The following is a 22,021-nucleotide window of genomic DNA, read 5'->3' as shown; positions in this document are numbered from 1 at the left end:
ATAAGTTCAGTCTCTCCGCTCCAGCGGAAGATTCAAACTTCATCAATTTTAATCATTAAATTCAAAGCAAATTGCACTTGCGCATTCGATGGAGAGACAGACGCAGGGGAGTTTGAGATGCATCAAGCGTGTAAAGGCGAGTTATAGGAGCTATTATCCATTATGTCTGTATGTTCGATTTTATTGCAAAGTGAAATTTGCTCTTGTTTGGAGCTGATCTATCATCGCAGACCGAAACAGCTGTGTGCAAATGAGGCCCCCAAACTGGTTGCCATTATTTTGGCATGAGCATACAGTACACTCATTGTTATTGACCTGTTCCCGAAAATAGAGTGCTAAGTCTGGATACTCGCAGCCCAAAGGGAAGGAAATCTAACATGGAAATATCTCATATATGTCGGCGATAAAATCAGGGCCTGTCTTTGTAGTGTTCTCTAATGGCTTGTAGAAGCCAATTGAGCATTATGCTTGGCAATAGACCATGTGTTCTGCTGTTCCATCAAATGTTGTTGGTAAAACATTCCACCCTCTTAAATGATAGCATAAAATATAGCAATTTGTCTTTTTACTGCATACCACTCAGTGAAAACTTGTATTTCTCTTTTAGGCTTTCTAATTTACATAAAACTATTTTTCAGGACCACACAGAGATTTGAAGCATGCACTCACTATCTGATAAGCCATAAGCGAGGTAAATTGGCCAATTGGCATTTGTACATTAGAATGTGTCATTGTCTCTTATGTGTACTTCACTGCATTTTATACTACCATTTAACTAAACTCCCGATTTCACAGTAAGTGAATTGGTCATGATTATTTTAGCATTTACAGTTTTACCGACATTTCCCTTGGCTGGCTTTAAATCAAATAAATTGGTCGCATTAGTTAATATGACTATGACGAGATGATAAAATGTAGAGTTAGGTACCCATTATTTCTTTTCAACCATAGACATTAAAATTGCATGACAAAGAAACAAACAATTGACTAAATTGCATAATTGATCAAACCTAACACAAATTCACAGCTCAATGACTGTTTTTATTTTGTTAAAAGTTCCAATGCGAATTCTAGTTTGGGGATACTTTCGGCGACACCTCTAAGTGATGGGCAGGCGGCCAAGGCAGGGTTACCGAAATCCACATAAGTGTTTTCATACAAAGTAACCACCTGTAGTGCTGAAGGAGCACACATCAGGAGTCAAATCAGTATGCTCTCCTCCCCCTGCTGTCACACCTCCTCTGTTGCTACACTGGGTCTATTCTGTTGATCTTTTTCAATGGAAGAAAGCTTTGGACTCTGGAGTGAAGACTCAACTAACATTATGTTTCTCGCTTTCTTATTTCAATGCCTCACGCACTTGTGCCTTATTCTACTATCGGCAGTCGGCGTTAATATACCAGACGCAGAGGAATTCTGACCCTTTCTGGATCTCTCTATTTAGACAGCTCAGCGGGAGGTCTCCAGTTCTCGCTTACTTTGTTCTTTGAGATGACTCTCACTAAAATTGTTATTTCTTCGTGGACAGATCAGATTGGGTACGCATATTCTAGCCATATTTATGCGTTCATATTTATAGCTGGATTTTATTGTCTTGGGCCTGATATGAATTAGATGCAGAATTAACATTTTTGGTACGTTATAATGATCAGAATGCCTTTTTTTGTTATATTCTTAAGATATGGATACGCATTGATCTTTGGAGCCCTACTTTTCGTTTTATATTTGAGGGCTAATTAATTTGATTAGTTAATTGCAAAATTAAAATTTCTACTTTGCTCTTATTCGTGGTCGAACTAAAATTTGATTTTCCACCACAACCTTCCAAAAGACTGTGTACCAAAGCACAATAACAGGCTGAAGTCTAGTGTCCAATGGCTTACATTCATACCTAGGGGCAATTTAGAGTCAGTCAGAAGGAAATAAAGATAGAATCAGAATCCCTTTCAAGCCCAGCTAACCTTAGATGCTTTGATACATATCAAATCAGGCACCAAGTGCCTCTTCAAAAAGTTCAGCTTTCTTTTTTTCTTTCAATCACATTGGATTTCTTTTTCCTTTCAGAACTAAGGCTAAAAAAATATTCATTTTTATTGTAAATTTAAGAGATTATTTGGAGAACCTTGGGTAGATGGGTTATGATCATTATTTTTCGATTTTTCTCTTAATTACGAACATGGCCGCCAAAGGTTTTTGATTTTTGTAAAATCAACAAATGTTAAATATTTAAGCAAGTATAATTTTGTTACTGGTGTTATTAATCTTTATATTCAAAATCTCTATATTCTAAGGAAGATAATATTGGATGCCCTGTTTGTTGTTATTATTTGTGCACTACGTGGTGAAAGCTTTAAATCTCATTATTCTTGTATAATGCCAATAAAAGCATTCAATTCAATTCAAAGCTTTTTGCATTTCATTTCCACTGTTTTGTATTCAAAGTTTTTTTTTCCTACCTGATGCCTCATCCTTCCATTTCAACTGTTCACAGCTGTTGTCAAGTGTTGAAGAAAACACCAAAGACCGGCCTTTCCCGCTGACACCTGACTTTGCAGCCCAGGAGTTCCTAAAGAGGGAATTCAGCTTCTTAGTCTTCACCAAATCTGCAAGTTTGTCTATGCAGTGAATCACAAGGAAGAAGGAAAACAACTTAAAAGCAGGTAGGGGATAAAGTTATGTATTTTTTTTGAACAAAAACTACTCATTTAATTAAAAAAAAGTATGCGTGGTAGCCTATCGTATCACTTCATGCAGATAAGGGTCACAGGGGGTGCTGGAGGCTTGTATTTGCCTCGACCAAATCTTTCAAATTTGGAATCGTATTTGCAGTATTTTGGTTTATTTTTGCTCAATGTTCTGAACACGCATATTCAGATAGTTTGTTATGACCAAGAAATATTCTTGTCCACAGGTGAATCTATTGAAATTTTAAATTAGGGTGAAATATCTTGCAGGCAAGTCAAAGGTGTCATGCCATTCTCCATTTTCTCTCCAAAACGCCCACATAGAGCCTCATATAGTACAATACTCTTTATCATGAGCTCTGGTGACCTTACAGAGAAACATTCTCTGCTAATAACATACCAACATTTTTCTTGCTTCACTGTTGAAAAGTGAAATGCCACATCATTGTTTATTCCATCAACTTTTTTACTCGCCACAGCAAAAGCCAAAACACCCAAGTCATAACATATCATGTTAATTTCTGAACCACTTCAACCTCACTAGGGTCACAAGGGGTGCTGGAGCCTATCCCAGCTGACTCCGGGCCAGAGGCAGGGACAGGACACAAGGAGACAAACAACAATTCATACACACACTCATACCTAGGAGCAATTTAGAGTGTCTAATCAGTCTAGCAGGCATGTCTTTAGAATATGGGAGTACCCAGAGAAAACCCACGCAGGCCCAGGGAGAACATGCAAAGTCTGCACAGGTGGACCGACCTGGATTTGAACCCAGGTCTCCCACCGTGAGGTTGACACGCTAACCACTCAGCCGCTGGGCAACCCTTAAGTGATGACAAATTACAGAGAATCTACTGAGTACTATTGTATTATAATAAAATATATTATAATTGCGTAGAATTATACCATGAGTTAGAGAGCTACATTAAGACATCTCTTCTGCAATATGATTAAAAGATAATGGTACAAGTTTAATGTCTTACAAGCCAATAATGGAGAACCCCAGTCGATAAGTATTGATTGGGGAGTCATCTCATTAACGGCTGGCATTAAACCTTACGGAGGTTTTCTCTTAGAGCAACTAAGCAGTTGTCTCCTTGTCTGAAATAAAACAGTTGTTTATTGTATGCTACCAGGATTGACTATGCGGTTCAGTGCTGGGGCTCTTTAAAGCAACAAATCAGAAAACAATTGGCCTTCTATCACATCATTTAAAAGGGACAGCTAATTGAAGGATATTACTATGTAATATGAGCTAAATGTGATACAGCAATCATGAACAAAATATTGATGCACACTACATTCCTTCCTTACACATACACATAAAAAAACTGCTCATCTAGTTTCCTTGACAAAGCAGCAACAATCTTTAGAGTTTTTAGTTTTTTTAAAAGGCTCTAATCCAATATTTAGTCTTAGTTTGCTAGACTGTAAGTTTATACTACTCCAAAAACATTAGTCATAAAACTTTAATCTCTCATTAACATTAATGGTGAAAACCTGATTCGACTCGGTAGACTACGAGACATTTTAAGCGTGAAACTGTCTTGGGTAGCTTTTAAAAGCACCATTTATATATATATATATGCATAGTTCACAGAACTTCTTGCGGATTATCAAATTTTTACAGCAATATTAATGCTGTAAATTTTTGGACCATGATATCGAAATGTAACCATTGGACTATGGGATGAAAATAATACTCGGAAATCACTTTCATTTGCATACAAATGCATCATGTAATTCCGACAGACGTAACCAAGAGGAACCATCATTTAATGATTGCGGTTTGACATATTTTCTGTTTTTCCCACCGCCCACTAATCCCCTGTAAATGCTGCAGACACGCAGGGTTGTCAGTGCAAGAAAGGTTATGATTAGCTTTAACTGTACACTAGCTGACTCTGTTTACAAGTTTTCTTGGTTTCATTATTTTCATTGATAACAAAAGTGGCCTAAGGCACCCTCCCTCTTTCCAAGGTACTTATTTATTCCCAAGGACAAACATTGTGATTATCGCTATACAATTCATAAAAATGACATGGTAGTAATACATCATGATGACGCAAGTGAAAATAAGACTATAGGAGTATCCTGTAGAGCGGTAAAGTAAGGCCGGCGGGCCACATCTGGTCAGTCCAGAGGCTCTCTTTGTCCCTCTTCACAAAGTTTGAGGTTGAAATAAAATGTATAAGATTACATAGCTGTATTTTCTTTTATTTTTAATGTGCTCTCCCAAGAAAGAGTTGCATGTTGATGTGTGTCATTCCCAAAATTCTGCGACTTTTCTGACCCAACTTTGGACTAATTTTTGGCAAAAAAGACAAGACACAATGGCAACGGTGTCCCTACAGTTACCATGGACATAGGGATTTGCATTAATAATATCCACTATATATACACAGTGTATTCAAAGGCAATCCCATCTGATTTCAGGCGAAAGGCAGACTACACCCTAAAGACTTAAAGTCTGATATGAAACATTACCTTCAGGATTTGGTTTAGGATTTGTATCATCTAATTATAAAGACATACCAATTACTCACAGGCTGAAGCACACGATATGCTTTGATATAACTGTATTAAATGGTTTTAAAAAATGAAGCGCTGTTGTGGTGGTAGATTTTGCGAGAAAATGTTGACAGGAAAGCAAAGGAATAATGGGAGAAACAATATTTTGGAGAGAAAAGTAATTATACCGCAGAGCTACAAAATCTTCTGGGTGGAATAGAGAAAAACAACATGCTTTAATTAAACAAAAATTAATGAGATAAGAGAGTGCATCCAAACGTCAGTTGTTAACCTGTAAAAAATATTCACTGGATTTTCTTCTGTTAGCTAATGAGCATTTTCGTATAAGTAGATGGAAGTCATTTGCTAATCAAACATACATTACATCTAATCTTAGTTGACGTTCCAAAATGGAAAATTAACTTTACATGAGTCTGCTTATCAACACTGTATTCAACATGGTCTATTCACTATAGTATATGTTGCTTTCCACCACCCAAACATCATTATCTGCTAAATCCATCGAAACTTCCGCCATTTACACCTAATGAAGAAATGTGGACTTTTTTCAAGAAGTTTCACAAAATAAACAAAATTGTAAATCACAAAAATTAGAAGAATCGAGCGATGCCAACTCGCCATGGCACCAACCGTCTGTGTGGCCAACAGCTGAATAAGCGTGATAAGAAAGTGCCCTGGTTTAAAGAAAGAGGACGTGTGAGGAATTACAGTTAGAGAAGCACACTAAAGACAATTCAACTAATTTCTCATCCATTGTAAGCCCGCTAAAGTGCTCTTATTATGGTATCAATCTTCCTAATGCTAATCCGGATGCCCAAACACACTTTCTATTTACTTTTTTTTTTTTTTTTAAAGATTATCCGATCATTCTTTCTAAACGTAAAAAAAGCATGAATGCCAATTGGCTAAAAATGACTGCAAATAGTCAACACAACACAAACCCCTAATACCACAACACAAATCTCAATTGCCCACAAAACAGTTACAAAGCAGAAATGCAAATAGCCTCAACAGAAATCCAAGAAGCCACAGCGGGAATGCAAAATGATGGAAGTAGACATTGACTACAAATAGGGCGGGAGTTGCAGTCCTAATGTTGCTGCCGCGCAAAGCAAGGTATATACCAAAGTGTAGGTTTTGTGAGCAAATGTCTTGAGTTTTCAAGCTTTTAACGCATCTTTTTTAAATTTACGAACAATAATAGAGAAACACTTTAACACAAAATCTCCATGGTTCACAAAACACAAATGCTAATGGGATTGGTCAAGTTGATTGATCCAAAAGTAGTTACTATGTTTTTTGATTGCCCTGCTTTCAGAATTAATCAATTTTGCAAAAAAAAAAAAACTTTGATAATTGTGCAAAACACAATTTACTTTTCACTGTGTTTTTCACAGCATTTATCCAGCAACCTCACAGATATAATGAAATCAAATTACTCATACTAATAATGAGCCAACTGTCAATAAAGGTATGTTAATTTATAAACTATTCTTTCCAATAGGCATGACATAGCAATCATTCACCAGTTATTGCACTATAACCTTGGCAAAAATGTAATCCAAAAAAACAATACAAACAAAAACGATTTAGCTCAATCCTGATTTTTTTTTCAATAACAAAACGATCATTGCATCATGAAACTCTGCTGTATAAATATTATTGTATAATATTCTATTTCATATTTTTTCCCCTGCCACTAAAAGGAATTAAGAGGGTAGTATTTAAAAGCACATGAAAGTGATGTTGATGCTAGAGGAGCTGACCCCTTGTTTGTGATTTTGATTACATTTAGGAGATGACGCATGATGCTGCTGCAGATTATATCAGAATTCAAACCGACATAATAAGCAGAGTACATTTGTCGTTTCATAATCAATTTGATGTTCTGTGGTGCATGTTCGACTGTAATGTTTCTTTTGTAACGAAAAGCAGGGTTGCCATTGTGCGTCATCCGATCCTATTCCATCCACTCCTACATACTTTAATCTAACACATACCGCTATCATGCTTTTCTGCACGATCTGTTTTCTCTTAAGATTTCAGCAATTCCTTAAGCCAGTCCAATGAATGGAAACATCAATACAATTTCGGAAAGCTGAGTATTCAAAGTTACCTGACTGTGGGTGGATAAATAACTGAACTGAAAATGGCAATAGGTTGGCAATATACATTTTGGTACAATATATACTACATTGAGTATTATGCGTTTAAAAATATTGATTTACAACATTTTAATGAAATTTAAAATGGGAAATTCATGAAATTAGAGAGATAGTAAGGCATATTTTCTCAGCTGCTTCATTTTTAGGGTGTTTTAACGCAACTTTAAATATGACAGCAACTACAATGTTTGGCTTTCCAAGAGTCACCATGTGAATGAAGGGAGTGTGAAAACAGTGCATAATAAATGGCTGAATTATTACTCAGAACTATTTCTCAGTATCCCAACCACAGAATAATTTCCATATGCCGTTTTCTGTGAATGAAATAAACCTAAAGGTATTATGGCATCTGGCGCATGCATTTGACATTTACCCGGGCAGAATACATCACCAAGGGGGACAATTTATATGTTTCCAGTTAGAGCTTTCTCCAACCGTTACTGTCATAACATCTTTTGTTTGTCTATATATACGTGTATATATGTATATATGTATATATGTGTATATATGTATATATAGGTGTATATATGTATATATATGTATATATATGTGTATATATGTATATATAGGTGTATATATGTATATATATATGTGTATATAGGTATATATAGCTGTATATATGTATATATATGTGTATATATATGTATATATGTGTATATATATGTATATATGTGTATATATGTATATATATATATATATGTATATATATATATATGTATATATGTATATATGTGTATATATGTATATATGTATGTATTGTATATATATATGTATATATATTAATACATAGACTAGAGATTTTTCTTTAGAGGAAAGCAGAACAGGATCACTGGTTTCATGTTCTGTTTTTCGCCGTGTGCCATCATCACGTGGTAGAATGTCAGACTCCTGCAGTGTGCTATAATTGTTAAAGGAGTTTTACACCCCCGTACAAAGTATGGTGTATTACTTTCCAAACTGAGTGCAATAACATAGTTCCTAAATTGAGTTCAAAGCTCATCTACATATTCATTTTCCCCATGCTGCGTATAAGTTAATAATAGTCCTACATGCATTCACTCATTAGTTGTAACCAAATTAATTCAGTCTGTCATCCCTTCTATTATTGTTCTGGACAATAACTGTATTCATGGTTGGGCCTTTACAAACATAATCCTGCTTTCAAAATGAATACAACTATATAAACAAAATCTGTTAATACAATTGCATTGCTTTTTTGAATTCAACCCTTATAATCTATGGAAAAATTGAAAATGACGTTCTATTTTCAATTCTATTTTTGTTGAAATAATTTATAATTGAGATTTAAATAGATAAAAAGTATTTGCATTTCTACACTGAAGTATTTTATGGTGCAACATCCCAGAGTAACTCTCACCGTATCAATCATTTTTTCTCACTATGCACTTTTCCTTGGAAGCGATGAAATTTATCTACAATGTTGCGCTGTGTGTCTGAATCAAAAGCTGCGCTGATGACAGAGCTGGACTACTTGCTGGAGGCAAAAACCAGATTAGTTTATTATTGAAGAAGGAAATATTCCTCCATGGACATTATTTACACGGAATATTCTGAAATGGGAGAATTTCACCTTGCAATAAAGGCTTAGGTTGGATCAGGCATTTTAAGAATATAAATTCCAGTTTTGATAAACAATAATAACTACATTCATTCATTTTCATTTTCCCTACTGCAAATCCTCACAAGGGATGCGGGGGGTGCTGGAGCCTATATCATCCAACTATAAGAATAAATGGTCTGGCAGGCACATATTTTAGTCTAAGAAACTTTCACACAGTCAGGCATATAAAGAACTATTAGCCGACCATGCATAGATTCTGGATATAGCCCGTATACTAATGATCGATTTACATTACTTTTGCATTTCGGGTCCTGTATTACATAACCAAGTCAATTTTCTGTCAGCCATCAAGTCATTTTTGTGTTAAAATTCATCATTTAATCCATAGCCTGACAGTCAGTCTCACATTGGCCTTGGTGCTAGAAAGCAGACTTGGCACAATTAGAGATGTATGTGCAATAGAATAGCTTTCTCCTCTCATGACATTTTTCGACATCTGTGGAAAATGTTCAAGAACATAGTATGATTAATCACATCAATGGTCATTTGTCAAAAATAAGTAGATCACAGTTGAAGGAGAAGTGGCAACAGCCAATCAACTTTAAAATCCTCTACTGTGATCTTAGAGCATTGTCCATTATTCTGTATGTGTTAAGATAGAGTTTGACATTTTGTGAGAACACAACATTTTTTCCTCTCGCCAAAGATGAGGAAGACCACCAATTGAGGTTGCCAAAACCACGTTTATCTTTGCCCTGCACAGACACTGGATTAAACAATTCACCGTAACCAGCCAAGAAACAATCAGTGCCACAAGTCACTGTAACATTTTGTTTGCCTCCACACACACACACACTTCATCATCATTAATGGATTCAACAATAGCTGCAATACTATTGTGTGTTTTGCTCAAAGCCAGCAAGGTAAAGTTGAAAATGGCTAAATCAAGCAATGCATTAGCAGTGAAGAAGAATGAGAAGTATAATTTTAGTGTCATTTTTTTCTTCACAAAAGAAGGGAGGTGTAAAGAAAGGTGAAATTTGTTAATACAAGTAGGACAGCAAAAGGCAAAAGAAGCAAGATCATCTGTAAACGGACTAGAATAGAGAACTCAAATATGAAGTAGAAAATAACGATTTCCTCAACCAAATTTCATCGGTTTTGCATATTCATGAAGCCCAAATAGCACAAAACACAAACGCCAAAGGCAAGATGTCATTTGTGTTTCTGTAACTTGTAGTCTGACATAGTTTGATAGCCAAGTTTTGGATGAGGACTTTGCAATTGTGCCAAATAGGCACTGACAGCTCTTATGTCATCCATTTCTGCAAACCAGTGAAACCTATTTTTTTCCCTTAAATATTTTTTTCTCACTCTCCTTATATCCTGAGAGTTAAGTACTGCATGTCACCTGGGAGGAGAATGGACACTTTCCTACCTCTTAGCCTATTCCTTTTATGTTTATCTTGATTTGACAAACAAGGTAGGAATAGCAGTGAGGAGCCCCTGTTGTTTGCACGTCTCTCTGCAGGAGAGAGCGTTAAGCTATGTAACGGTCTACTTGCCTGGCATCTCCCAATCGAGGGTGTCTGTGGAGCTGCTCATCTTTGCAGTGCAGATTGAGTTCATGTCCTCTCTATAGTTTGACCTCAAAGCCGTGTGAATAGTGAGTGATAGCCTGTAACTAGAAAAGAGAGCAAATCAAAGGTTTCATCTCATCTGAGGAATCAGTCTGTGTATGGGGATGTTTATACACTTCAGAGGAATTATCATGCTTCAACTACATGACAGTTTCTCTGTTGACCTAAAACGCTATCGATAAAACGCATCTCTTCTATATGGGATTCATCTATGAGGAGAAGAAGTTGACTCAACTAGGTTGCTATGACAACTTTCAGTTAAGACCTCGATGAGGATGACTAGTATGCAGATGAGCTTCCGCTTCGACCAGGGTTTGGCAACCTGCGGCTCGGAGCAACATGTGGTTCTTTGAACCCTCTGACGCGGCTCTGCTCCTAAGAATAAAAAAAGGGAGAGTACTTGATTAAAATGTATTGTGCTGCCTATGAAATTTAACATAGGAATTCAGCTTCCAGCCACCTGATGGTGTAGTGGTTCTTTTACCTGATTTTTGTGCAACCGGTTTAGTGCGTAGTCCATTTTTCGCCGTTAGTTTCCAGGAACCTGCGACCCTGACAAGGATAAAGCAGTGTTGAAAACGAAGGAAAGAATTCCTGTCAGCAAGATTGACAAGCCACTTGCCTTGTGTGTACACCTACCTATAAATATTAATCAAATACACCGTTTTGAGTATGACAAAAATGAGACACAACAGGGACCTTTGGTAACATTGCATTGTGATGGCTCTCTAGAATAGTACCAGTAATTCACTTTGTTTTTCCAGTCCAGTAAGTTAAATCAAAATGTTAGAAAATAAATACAAAATGAATGATCAGATATTCAATTGTGTTTTATCCTCGTCAATCAAAATACATAAACAGTCCAAGCAATGACTGAAAAAAAGCTCAACATTTCCATGAAAATGACCTGTTTCTGAATATGTTTGAAGGTTTCACTAAAACACAGTTTACTCAAAAGGCTTTCACTAAAAATATTGGTCCACCTGTCGACCTTGCAGGGAGATTTATTAGAAGCTGCATGAGTGGGTGTATGATTCTTTCGCACCTCTCTTTTGTGACACTGACGTATTCCTGGAAAGATGTCATGGGGCAATGTCTCATTTTCTTTTGCTATCAAGGTGCAATAACACACTAGGAAAAAGTGTGTTGGATTGGATTGGATAACCTTATTCATCCCGTATTCGGGAAATTTCATACACTACATCAGGAATGAAGATAGTTTAGAGTGAGACTTTTATTTTGAAGGGTGATATCACGGGCCGCACAGAAAAGCAGGCTGCATGCAAATTCATATGGAACAATTTTAAGGTGACTTAGATGACAAATAGACATATATTTTTACATTAATATATAGGTTGAGCATTTTTTGTGCAAGAAATGTAAGGAATGGTATAGAGTGTGAGAAGCGCCTAAAATGCATGCTGAATTTGAGAGATTTGAGCAACACGTATCCACTTTTTTAGACTACAAATATCCGCATGGTCAAATTTAAGTTAAGTGGTCAACTTGCAATATGAACTGATTTTCTGCAATGGACCTCTGCCATTGAGAAACAGACCTTAGTGTAGAAAGGGTCTTTGGAATAAAAGCTAAGCCTTTTTCCTTTAAGTATGCTGCGCTAACCTTTGTTATTCATCCATTTACAATGTTATTTTTAATTTTTAATTAGAGTTGCAACTGAAGCTGGAATATATCTGAGCTGACTGTGGGTGATCTTCACTGTGCACATACAGAATAGCAACCACTGGGAAAATTAGAGCCCTCCATGAACCAAACATGGATGTTTTTGAAACATGGGAGGAAGCAATTGGAGGGAATAGATTTCACACTGGCGGGTGAGAGCTGAGATTAAAATTTAAGACCCTTGCAATTATCAGCTGAGATTGCACACTGTGACTAAACTGAAATAGCGGATAGTGATGCGAAGGCAGCTGTGTAATTTCCTACTGCGCAGATGTGTTCATTTCTTTGTCTCTGAAAAGCAAAACAAAACAAGGTTGAGGTCTCTCCCATCTGTAAGAATTATGCTCCAAACCACATGATTATAATTTTTGTTACATTATTGTAATTAGGCCACCTGATGGTGCAGGGGTGGGATCGATTCCCCCTTGGTGGCGGTGTGATTGAGAGTGCAAATGGTTGTCTGTTGCTACCTGTGCCCTACGACTGACTCACATCTAGTTTAGGATTTAGTCCGCCTTTTGCTCTTAGTCAGATGGGATTAGCTCCAACCCCCACAATAAGGATGAGCTGTATTGAAACGAAGGAATGAATGAACCCACACAATATTCTCACAGTTTATCAGTACGGACAGTAATGATAACCTGTGACAAATGATCTAACAATGAACACCAATAATATGCAACGAAACTGACGTGTGTGGAAGCAAATAAATAAATATCCTGATCTTGTGTTCACCCGTGAGACTGTAGTTCATGTTTGTGGATAACAAGGTTTCTATGTTGTTTGCTGCTGCGATTTACACCGTTTTCCCATGCTTACAAGGCCATGGCACGGTTGTTATGGCGGCATATATTCTGATAACCTTGTTTCCACTGAATACATGTGTACACATTAGTCAGGTGGAACTGCACAGATCTTAAATGACGAAATATTCATGTACGGCCCACTACTGCCATGGTCTTTGTCTCTGTCACTGCATCGTAATGCTAAAATCTTTGTGCTGAGCCAAAATGGTGCATCACAATGAATTTTTGAAAAATCTATACCGCATTATACTATGTATTTTAAACATTGGCATGTTTCCTGTGCAAAAACTGAACATTAAACAGTCAACTTTTTTTAAGTCTAAAATTGTGTGCACAGTGTACTTCAATTCTACCTGTGAGAGCCATTATTCTTGTCGCTCGAAATGCAAACAGCAGGAGAGTAGTGGGACACCGGGCTCGAGATAAATCCGACTCATTTCCTGTGTTGACAGTCTGAGGGTGTTTCCTTGACTCCTTAAAATTAACGGTCCAGAATGTTATTTTCCCATCCAACATGCCTCCATCAATCTTTCCGTGTGGGCTTCATCACTTTCAAAAATGATGCGTCGCAGTTTTTTTCCATAAAGGCAAAACAACAATTTTTTTTAAAGGCCCTTGAGCAAATGGTGAAGATGAGGTACGTAAAGTTCCTGGGCCATAATGGAGGAAACAAAAATCTAAATGTCAGGTTAAAAGCTGCAGAATGAGTCAGACTGTTTTGCCAGTCGAGTTAATTGGCAACTAACTCACCTCTTCTGCCAGAGACGAGACACTGATTAAAATTGTTCCAACAGATAAAGTGATTTTTATATTGTTACAACACCAAACTTTGACCTCATTTCCTAAATGAATGAAAACTGATTGAAAGAAATTAAGGCTTAATCATTTGTACTCAGTAGTAAGTACTGATGTTAATAATTTGACTATTAAACGATGGTAGTACGTCACTTGTGTCATTCAATTGTTCGATTGGATCACACAATGATTCTGCTGTCCATAACAAATGAGTTTTAATTGCTGGCCAGATTTTAAATAAGGAAATTATTTCAACTTTGGTGGCGCCATCTATTTTGTAAGTGGTACGGAAAATGAAATAATTACCATAAGGCTGACAATACAAACATTTAAAGAGGGTTTTATTATAATGAAATTATTAGGGTTAGCGTGATTTAGAGGTGTAAATTACTCCAGATTCTGACTGCTGTTGTGTTAAGTGCAGAGTTTTTTTTTTTTTTTGCCCAGCGGAAGATTGCAAGTGTCAGGGAACAGAAGTGGAGGGGACGGTATGGAGAGGAAGCATGTAAAGCACATCTTTCCCATTTCACTTCCCTGCCCAAGCTCTTCTACTCCCACATCGCAGAACAGCGGTGCAGATGGGGAAAGTAGAAGGAAGGAGGAATGTGATTTGAGGGCATCAAGCAGCGGAACTGACAGAGACGGATTCACTTGTGGCCCAAGCATGGAATTGCTTTTCCTTTCCCCTGGAACTGAGTTGAAAGTGTAACACTGAAATTGCAAACCATCTCTAAACAGCAGCTTTCACAAAGTCCAAATGACAGGCAAGTAGTGAGAAAAGCAAACTACAATGGGGGAGAAAAAGATACATTAATAGTTTAGGCTTTATCTGCAGTATGTGAATTTTCAGGTTCACTTCATTTACTGGCTTCTAATGACTCTCATTAGCCTGTCATAATAATGACATGACACCTGCCATGACTATAAATTCATGCTTCAGGCTGAGGTTAAATTATAAGTGTCATTATCCTATTCAGTAATCTTAACGTGAACCCAAACACATCTAAAACTATTAAACAAATTAAATATGACTTAAACGTCTGAATGACACCTAATGATATTTGTCATAAGCCTTCATTATATTCAGGACAGTCGTCATGTCATGAACAAAACGCATTATTTCCTTTCAAGTTGAGCTTTTTTTTCACCTGGGGAAGGGGAAGAATTTTTTGTTCCTCACATAGAAGTCCCTTTAACCAATATACCAGGCTCTCATCAAATTTTACATTTACAAGGGAGTAAGACAGTCTTCTCTCAAATTACTCCCATCAGTCTAAAAGTTTCTGTTTGTCACTTAAATGGAACGCATGCGTGGGAGCTCATAACTTCTCTTCTGGCCTCCCAAAAGGCGGCCTGCACTTTCTCAAGTTTATTTTAAGACTATGCTTTTTCTCTTCAAAGCTCTAAATGGCCTTGCCTCGCATTGCCTGGTAGTTTGTGACTCCCAATGCCCTTGCATGATCCCTAAGGTCAGCTGATTAGCTGCTAAGCAGTGGCTTAGAGGAGATCAAGCTTTTCCTGTTGCCGGCCCCAAAATATGGAAAGGCCTCCCGATACATATCAATACAACAGAAATGCAATATGTTAGTGGGCCACATTGAAAGAAAAAAGGAGGAATGAAGCCAGTAATTTTACAGCTACGACAACACAAACTGCTCTATTTTAAATACCCCCATTTACACAAATCAGCAAAAATTAACACATGGTTACACGTGCATCTGTGCAGATTGACATGGTGCACTGCTACACAAGTGTGTTGCCGGTTGTGAAAATACAACTCTTACTACAACTTATATTGACCAATACCTTCATTCATATCAGGTACCCCAGCAAACCACGGCTTGCTACACCTAACTGGTCGCCAGTCAGCCGTAGGGGACATAGAGAGACAAACAACCATTGGCACGCCCAGTCGTACCACCACCAAGCACGAATCCATCCCACGCTTGCCCACACCGGAGTCAGGTGAGTGAATCCATACACCATCAGGTGGCTTAACCAATACACATGAATGTTTTATGAATGCAACAGAAAGTTAATCATTTAATTAATGTCCTTGACAAGAATATTGGGTAATAGTCTATAGAAATGACCACCGTCTGCTTGATTTCATTCGATATCTAGCTATTTGTGAGAGCAAAAAGGTGGCTGCAGTATCACATCAGGGTTCTAATCTGTAGCCAGTCTGAACTCAACTTCCAGTCTGTCAAACTGAAGCGCATTTTCCTCAAGCTAGGATGTAGACATGCATTCATGTGTGAAATAGAGATAGACCCCCCCACACTCCCACCACCACCACCACCACCACCACCACCATCACCACCACCACACAACATTATCAGCACACCTTTCTTGTCAGAGCGGATCCATTGAATTTTTGCAGAAAGAAGTCCCCTCATTTGTCTGCATGCATTTCATTTTATTGTCAAGCAGCCTCATTGGTGAGGGGCACTGAAGCCTGACAAGGAGAGAGAAATCGAAAGTGAGACAAACATCAGTGATGTACTGGTGGCCAAGAATTCCACAGAAATGCACATCAACTAATGTGCTAGTTAGGCAGCAGAGGATTGATTCTCCAACACCACCACAATCTTACCCCCCAATGTTTTTTTAAATAGTAAATTTAGCAAATGAGAGACAATTAACATGATGTAGTGACAAGAGGAACACATATCTAGCCATCTCCACCACACAAGGTTGGTCTGCAATTTATACTCATCTCCAGTTATTACTGTGAGAAAAATATAAAGACACGTCAAACTCAATGGAATATCCAACAGAGTCCAATGTCCGCTATTCTCATTTCCACAGATTAGCATCAAACATGGAAATGCATATGCCGCAGTGCATCAGTAAAGAAAGTCGGTGTTGAACAGTGTTCAACAAACCCATTCTATTTTTCCCCAACGATTGTGGGGTATTACAAGTGCATCTTAGAAGCAATGATGAAATTCATAAAGTTTTGGGGAGGGGATGTGCATGTTATACAATACTGTATACATATAATATTAGGATACTTTAGATCTGAACTGTCTTTTCTTATGGATTCAAGAAGAAAAGGTAACGGAAGGCAGTATGCAGTAGTGCTGAATTGAATTGTTGTTTATACATGATTGACAAATTATCTTGATTTTATTTTTGCTATTATGCACTACTTTGACTAAACAGGCAGCAACCTGTCATTTTCCTTCTCCGTATTTGTTTATTTTCCCATATTTTGAGGTTGTTTTTTTTAATGCCAACTTTCATTAAAATAGCTTGTTACATCTCGCTGGAAATAGAACACATTTTTGAGCAAGATGCGACACCTAGACTGCCTTGCTGTCAGCAGCAAGTACACTTACTTTCGCGGCACTAAGAAATTGTCTCGTCTTTTTATGGTTTGCAATATTTCGTGTGAGACTATCTCATAGAGATTTCAATATGGGAAACCATTGCACGCCAAGAAATTGTCACATGGTAAGGAAGACATGTAGTCTGTACTGTTTTCACTCAAGCAGGTGATAAAGACATCTTTTGAACCATATACGCCAATGCAATAGGTGATGACAATAGGAAAGGAAATTTAGGGACTAAAATAAGGATATCAGAAATAAATACTGCTGCGTTAATGTGCATGTTCATGTATCGCTGGCCCTTACCTCATGTCCACTGCTCTTTGGTGCCGGACAAGTCTTCAATGGCAAACAAAGACAAATGGTTCTGTCTTCGATGTAATTAGTTTCAAGTTTCTCAAAGACCAGACCACAATTCTACTATTGCCTCTCCTGGGACAGAAGTCATAAAGCTGCAGAGCAATTTGGAGTCCTGATCTTCTCGAATCAGCAGAGAAAAAACATAGGACTTGTACCGTTTTCTGCAAAAAAAGTATTCAGAAGAAACTTTAGTTGAAGAAGTATGATTCGGAAAGACTGGTGACTTTTTGCACACAACTTTGAAAATCTATTGCTTAGCCAGCTGCAAGCACATTGTAGGTGTCCAATTAAAAGCCATTATCTTTATTTTATAGTCCTTATGCCTATCTTAACTAGATTTGTTTTCATCCTCCATTGCTTCTTCATAAAGCTAAGCAATCACTGTTTAATGGCTCTCCCTGGAATAAAGACTCGCAACAAGAAGTCGAACCACAATCTCTATACTTGTGTAAAACTCTGTGTAAAAAAAGCTTGTGATAAAATTTTAAGCATACGACTGAGGGGAAAGATTTTTTTTTGTTGAAGAGTGTATGATAGATTCATGAGAGTTAAAATCAGGAAGCTATCTGGGTCATCGTTTACTAAAGCCTTGTGCTGTTGTCGTCCCACTAGCCATGAAGCTCTCCGCCTTGGTTCCTTGCTCAGGCTTTCTAATGTTCTGGATCGGTGCTCGGCTGGCCTTGTGGGGGGGCTTAAGTGGTGTTTCTGAACTGCTGAGGTTTTCAGGTGTGAGGATAGTCCCCCATCTGACACTCGGGGTTCTGTTGTATTGACATCTCAGCCTCATCGTGGAAGACATTTGTGCTGCTGCTTCATGGTTATTGCCTTGCAGGTTTTTATTTTTATTTTACGGCATTGATTTCACCTTTTCCTACCTGTCGAGCGTGGTCTTCAGGTCCAAGGAGGCTCCCCTGAGAGGTTTGTCTCTGGAATTCTTCTTGGCCCCAGTGGTATTAGTTCTTTAAGGAGATAAGATGGAGAAATGTGATTAAGAAGTAACAGGGATAAGATCCAGTGTATTGAAGAAAGCTACTAAAAGTAAAAATCTGCTCACTCTTTGAAATATTTGGCGGTAAATATGTGGAAAAAAATCAGCAGTGAGTAGATGAAAAAGAATTACCTTCAAATGTAGCCATGTTTTGAAAGATTACTGCGGCTGAAACATTTCTTGTAGGTTTGTGAAGAACATGAATTCTAATGCTGCCATTTTTCTTGAAAGGATGTTATGCGATTATGCCAGGAAAGAAAAAAAAACATAGGGTTCCATATAGCTAACACACAAAGCACAAAATTACTTAAGTGTTTTAGAAAAACTTCTGAATAAGGACACGGTGGGGGAAAAAAAACTATGCGGGTTCTTTTCGGTTCATGTTGTTGTCTTGTTGTCTCACTCAATTTGAGTTGCTTTGATTGAAATGTGATGTAAATGTGTGTGTGCCTGAAGTCGGTTCGGTTGGATTCAGCATCGAATGTGGAAGAGTGTTGAGGGAATGAAGGACTGAACTGAAAGTCTCCTCTACAGATTGATTTGGTCTGATCTGTTACACAATTCTCCTTTGGTGACTGTATCTATCTCCAAATAGCTCGAGGACAAATGGTGGCTCAGAAACCAAGGAGTGAGTGAGGACGTTTTTTTAACATAAACCAGCGTGACGAAGACAGATTTTACCGATTAAGGGAGATAATCCAATTATATGTTATCACATGGGAGCGGGAAACCTGCAGTTTTTTTGCTATATAAGCACCACATGCATGGCTTTCATTTGATTCTGATAAGTTGTGTAAACCTTAAGGTTTATAAAACATTCAGTAAATGTTTTTTTCAATCTTGGCATTGTCAGTTGTTTCACCTGAATGCACCTCCATAATTTCCTCTGGGTCTCTAGAAAAAAGTGTAAGCTGTCTTTGTTAATTTGGCATAGTTTATTTTGATCTATAGTATTTGATCGATTTGGTTTCAGACGCTTGACACCAAAAAAACGATCATGCAGAGCTTTATGTCATTTTGACTGAATTATTGTGATGCCCCATTGCAGAGGCCAAAACTTCATCCCACACCTTTGCAAAGTAGAAAATAAATGAAGCTAGCCTGTTCCTGTTGAAGTTTGTCAAGGATCACCATGAAATAAGATTGATGTTAGTCATTGTGACTAGCCTCGTTTTTCTGCTCTAAATAAAGTGAAGGATAAGCCAGTCCATGCTACGGCTGACCTTTTTGATAGGCCCATCTCTCACTTTAATAGCAGCTATGTGATGCTTTATGGCCACAAGCTACAAGGGGCACATGTTGACAAGCTTTGAGGAAGAACATCTCCATATATGTGCAAGAGGCAGTTACGGTGAATTCAAGAACACTGGGAAGTTGGGAATTTGCCCATCTGAAATGACAAAAGGGCAACAAAATATTTCTTTTGGTTCTCTGTTTATATAAATGACTCACCTTTGTTAGCCGAAATCCCACTTACCGTATTTTCCGGACTATAAGTCGAACCTGAGTATAAGTCGCACCAGCCAAAAATGCATAATTAAGAAGAAAAAAACATATTAGTCGCACTGGACTATAAGTCGCATTTTTTTATCCAACACTTAAAACATTCAGGTCCTCCCTCAAAGTTATTAATATTCATCTCCTTGGCAACTACCTGGATGTGGAGATGATACATATATACTGCCTGTGTGAGTATATTAAGTATGCCAAATAACTAGAATAGGTGCTCACAAGATTCATTTGGTAACACATCTATTTGTGAGTTTGATTGACAGACCGAGGTAAATATTTGCCTGATGTCTGAAATGTTCTGCTTGTTGAAAGTAGCCATCTCATTGAAGCAGCAAATGACTCAGAGCTACCTGACAGAAAGTTGGCAACTTTGAATGAAAATCTTGCAACCCCGTTACATCTTAGCCTGTTTAAAAAAAAAAAGAAAAATTAATTACTTTTGCTCCCATCAATGCCCCAACTCCATTTTTCTCATCTGAAAAGCCACATGTCATAGATCAAATGGCTATGATACAGTTTGTACCAGAGAAACATGACATAAAGCTGCCTCATGCTTCACTGAATGTGGTTATCTACAGTCAGCTTCTTGTTGACCCACTGATCCTGGTTAGTAATTCAAACTCTAGCCCCTCTTTCCCACTCTGTGTGCACTCCCTGTGAATTTTAGTAGACTGGGAGAAGCATATGCAAATAAAAGCTCACAGACAGTGTGGCAATGGAACCAGCGGGAAAACATGGTGGACGGCTCCATCTGGCCAGCACTTCTGCCGCCTCGCTTGGCTGACAACAAAGCTGGAGCCACCTGTGTTGTCTGCCACACTATCACACACAGAGAACTTGATCTTTACTGCAATATAGAATGTGTGTGTACTCATATTTCACACTGTGTGCATTATGAAATCAACCTATGCTAAGAGAATCTATTGAGGGACCGGCAGTGTGGCAGACGGCTTGTGCATGAAACTCTGTTGGTGTTAAAACAACATTACATGATGTAAATGCCAAATAGAAACGTGTTAATCAAATAACACAGAACAAGTACAAAGGTAATTCACTGGGAATTTAGGTTAGATCAAACTGAATAAGCATCAGTAACATGGTGTACTGAAACCTCATTTTGGTGCTTTATTTTTAAACAATGCATTCATCTAAAAATTCATAGCATCAGATGTTGGATTTTTTACTGGTGTTTGTTGTATGTCCACTGGGCCCCTCATGTTTTTTAGATCCCACTTTATACATACATTTTAGGCGGAAAATTTGGTATAACATGGGTGTTCCTCTTCCTAATTTCATTACCAAATATGATTGACAGCTTCCAACCCACCCAAGAGCACCCTAACCCTAAACAGCTGTTGTGGCAAATAAGTAGGGATACATAACACCTAGTCTAGGGATCCCCAAACTATTCCACAAAGGGCGACAGCGGGTGCGGGTTTTCATTACAACCCATCAATATGACACCTTTTCACCAAACTGGTGTCTTACAAGTGCAATCAGTGGATTGCAGCCAGGTGCTTCGTGTTTTCTGTAGAAATCTCATTGGTCAAAGTGTCTGTGCTAGATTGTTTGCAACAAAAAAACTTTAAAACTTAGCTAATGAGGCTCCAAAGGCATTTGTTGCATACTTGTTGCTTTTCATTCCTTGGTGGGCGATTAACGCCAGTCAAACCTGCTACTTTTTACGCAAGACAGCTTTGTGAAAGGCTAAACTAAAGGTAATGGATTCTTCATTATTTATCGAAATATGATGAGTTACCACTAAGATCCTCTGTAGAAAATATTGGCTCTTAATGTCATTTTTATCTATTATAAGGCCTGTGCACTTTTTGAACACTGCTATGTGTTAGATATTCAGCATAACATATCAAATCTCTTAAACTATTTTCAAAAAGCCACCGGCTGCTCTGCAGTCGCTATCGTTATCTCTACCCAA

General features: G+C 37.8%; 1 long non-coding RNA gene across 3 annotated transcripts in view; it reads left to right on the top strand.

The window, feature by feature from the left end:
* LOC144199439 (uncharacterized) overlaps nucleotides 1-22,021 on the top strand; it is a 51,286-nt gene that overhangs the window by 2,546 nt on the left and 26,719 nt on the right. For 2 of the 3 annotated variants that reach the window (XR_013326913.1, XR_013326911.1), the window contains exons 3-5: nucleotides 2,492-2,660; nucleotides 14,338-14,654; nucleotides 15,712-15,855. This is a non-coding gene — a long non-coding RNA (uncharacterized LOC144199439). Of the gene's footprint in view, nucleotides 1-638; nucleotides 692-2,491; nucleotides 2,661-14,337; nucleotides 14,655-15,711; nucleotides 15,856-22,021 lie in introns of all 3 variants that reach the window. The other variant, XR_013326912.1, reaches the window with a different exon arrangement.

Source organism: Stigmatopora nigra, chromosome 7 (assembly GCF_051989575.1).
Source record: "Stigmatopora nigra isolate UIUO_SnigA chromosome 7, RoL_Snig_1.1, whole genome shotgun sequence".
Taxonomy (NCBI): Eukaryota; Metazoa; Chordata; class Actinopteri; order Syngnathiformes; family Syngnathidae; genus Stigmatopora; species Stigmatopora nigra.
The sequence above is the reverse complement of the archived record's forward strand: the minus strand, read 5'-3'. Positions and strand labels throughout refer to the sequence as shown.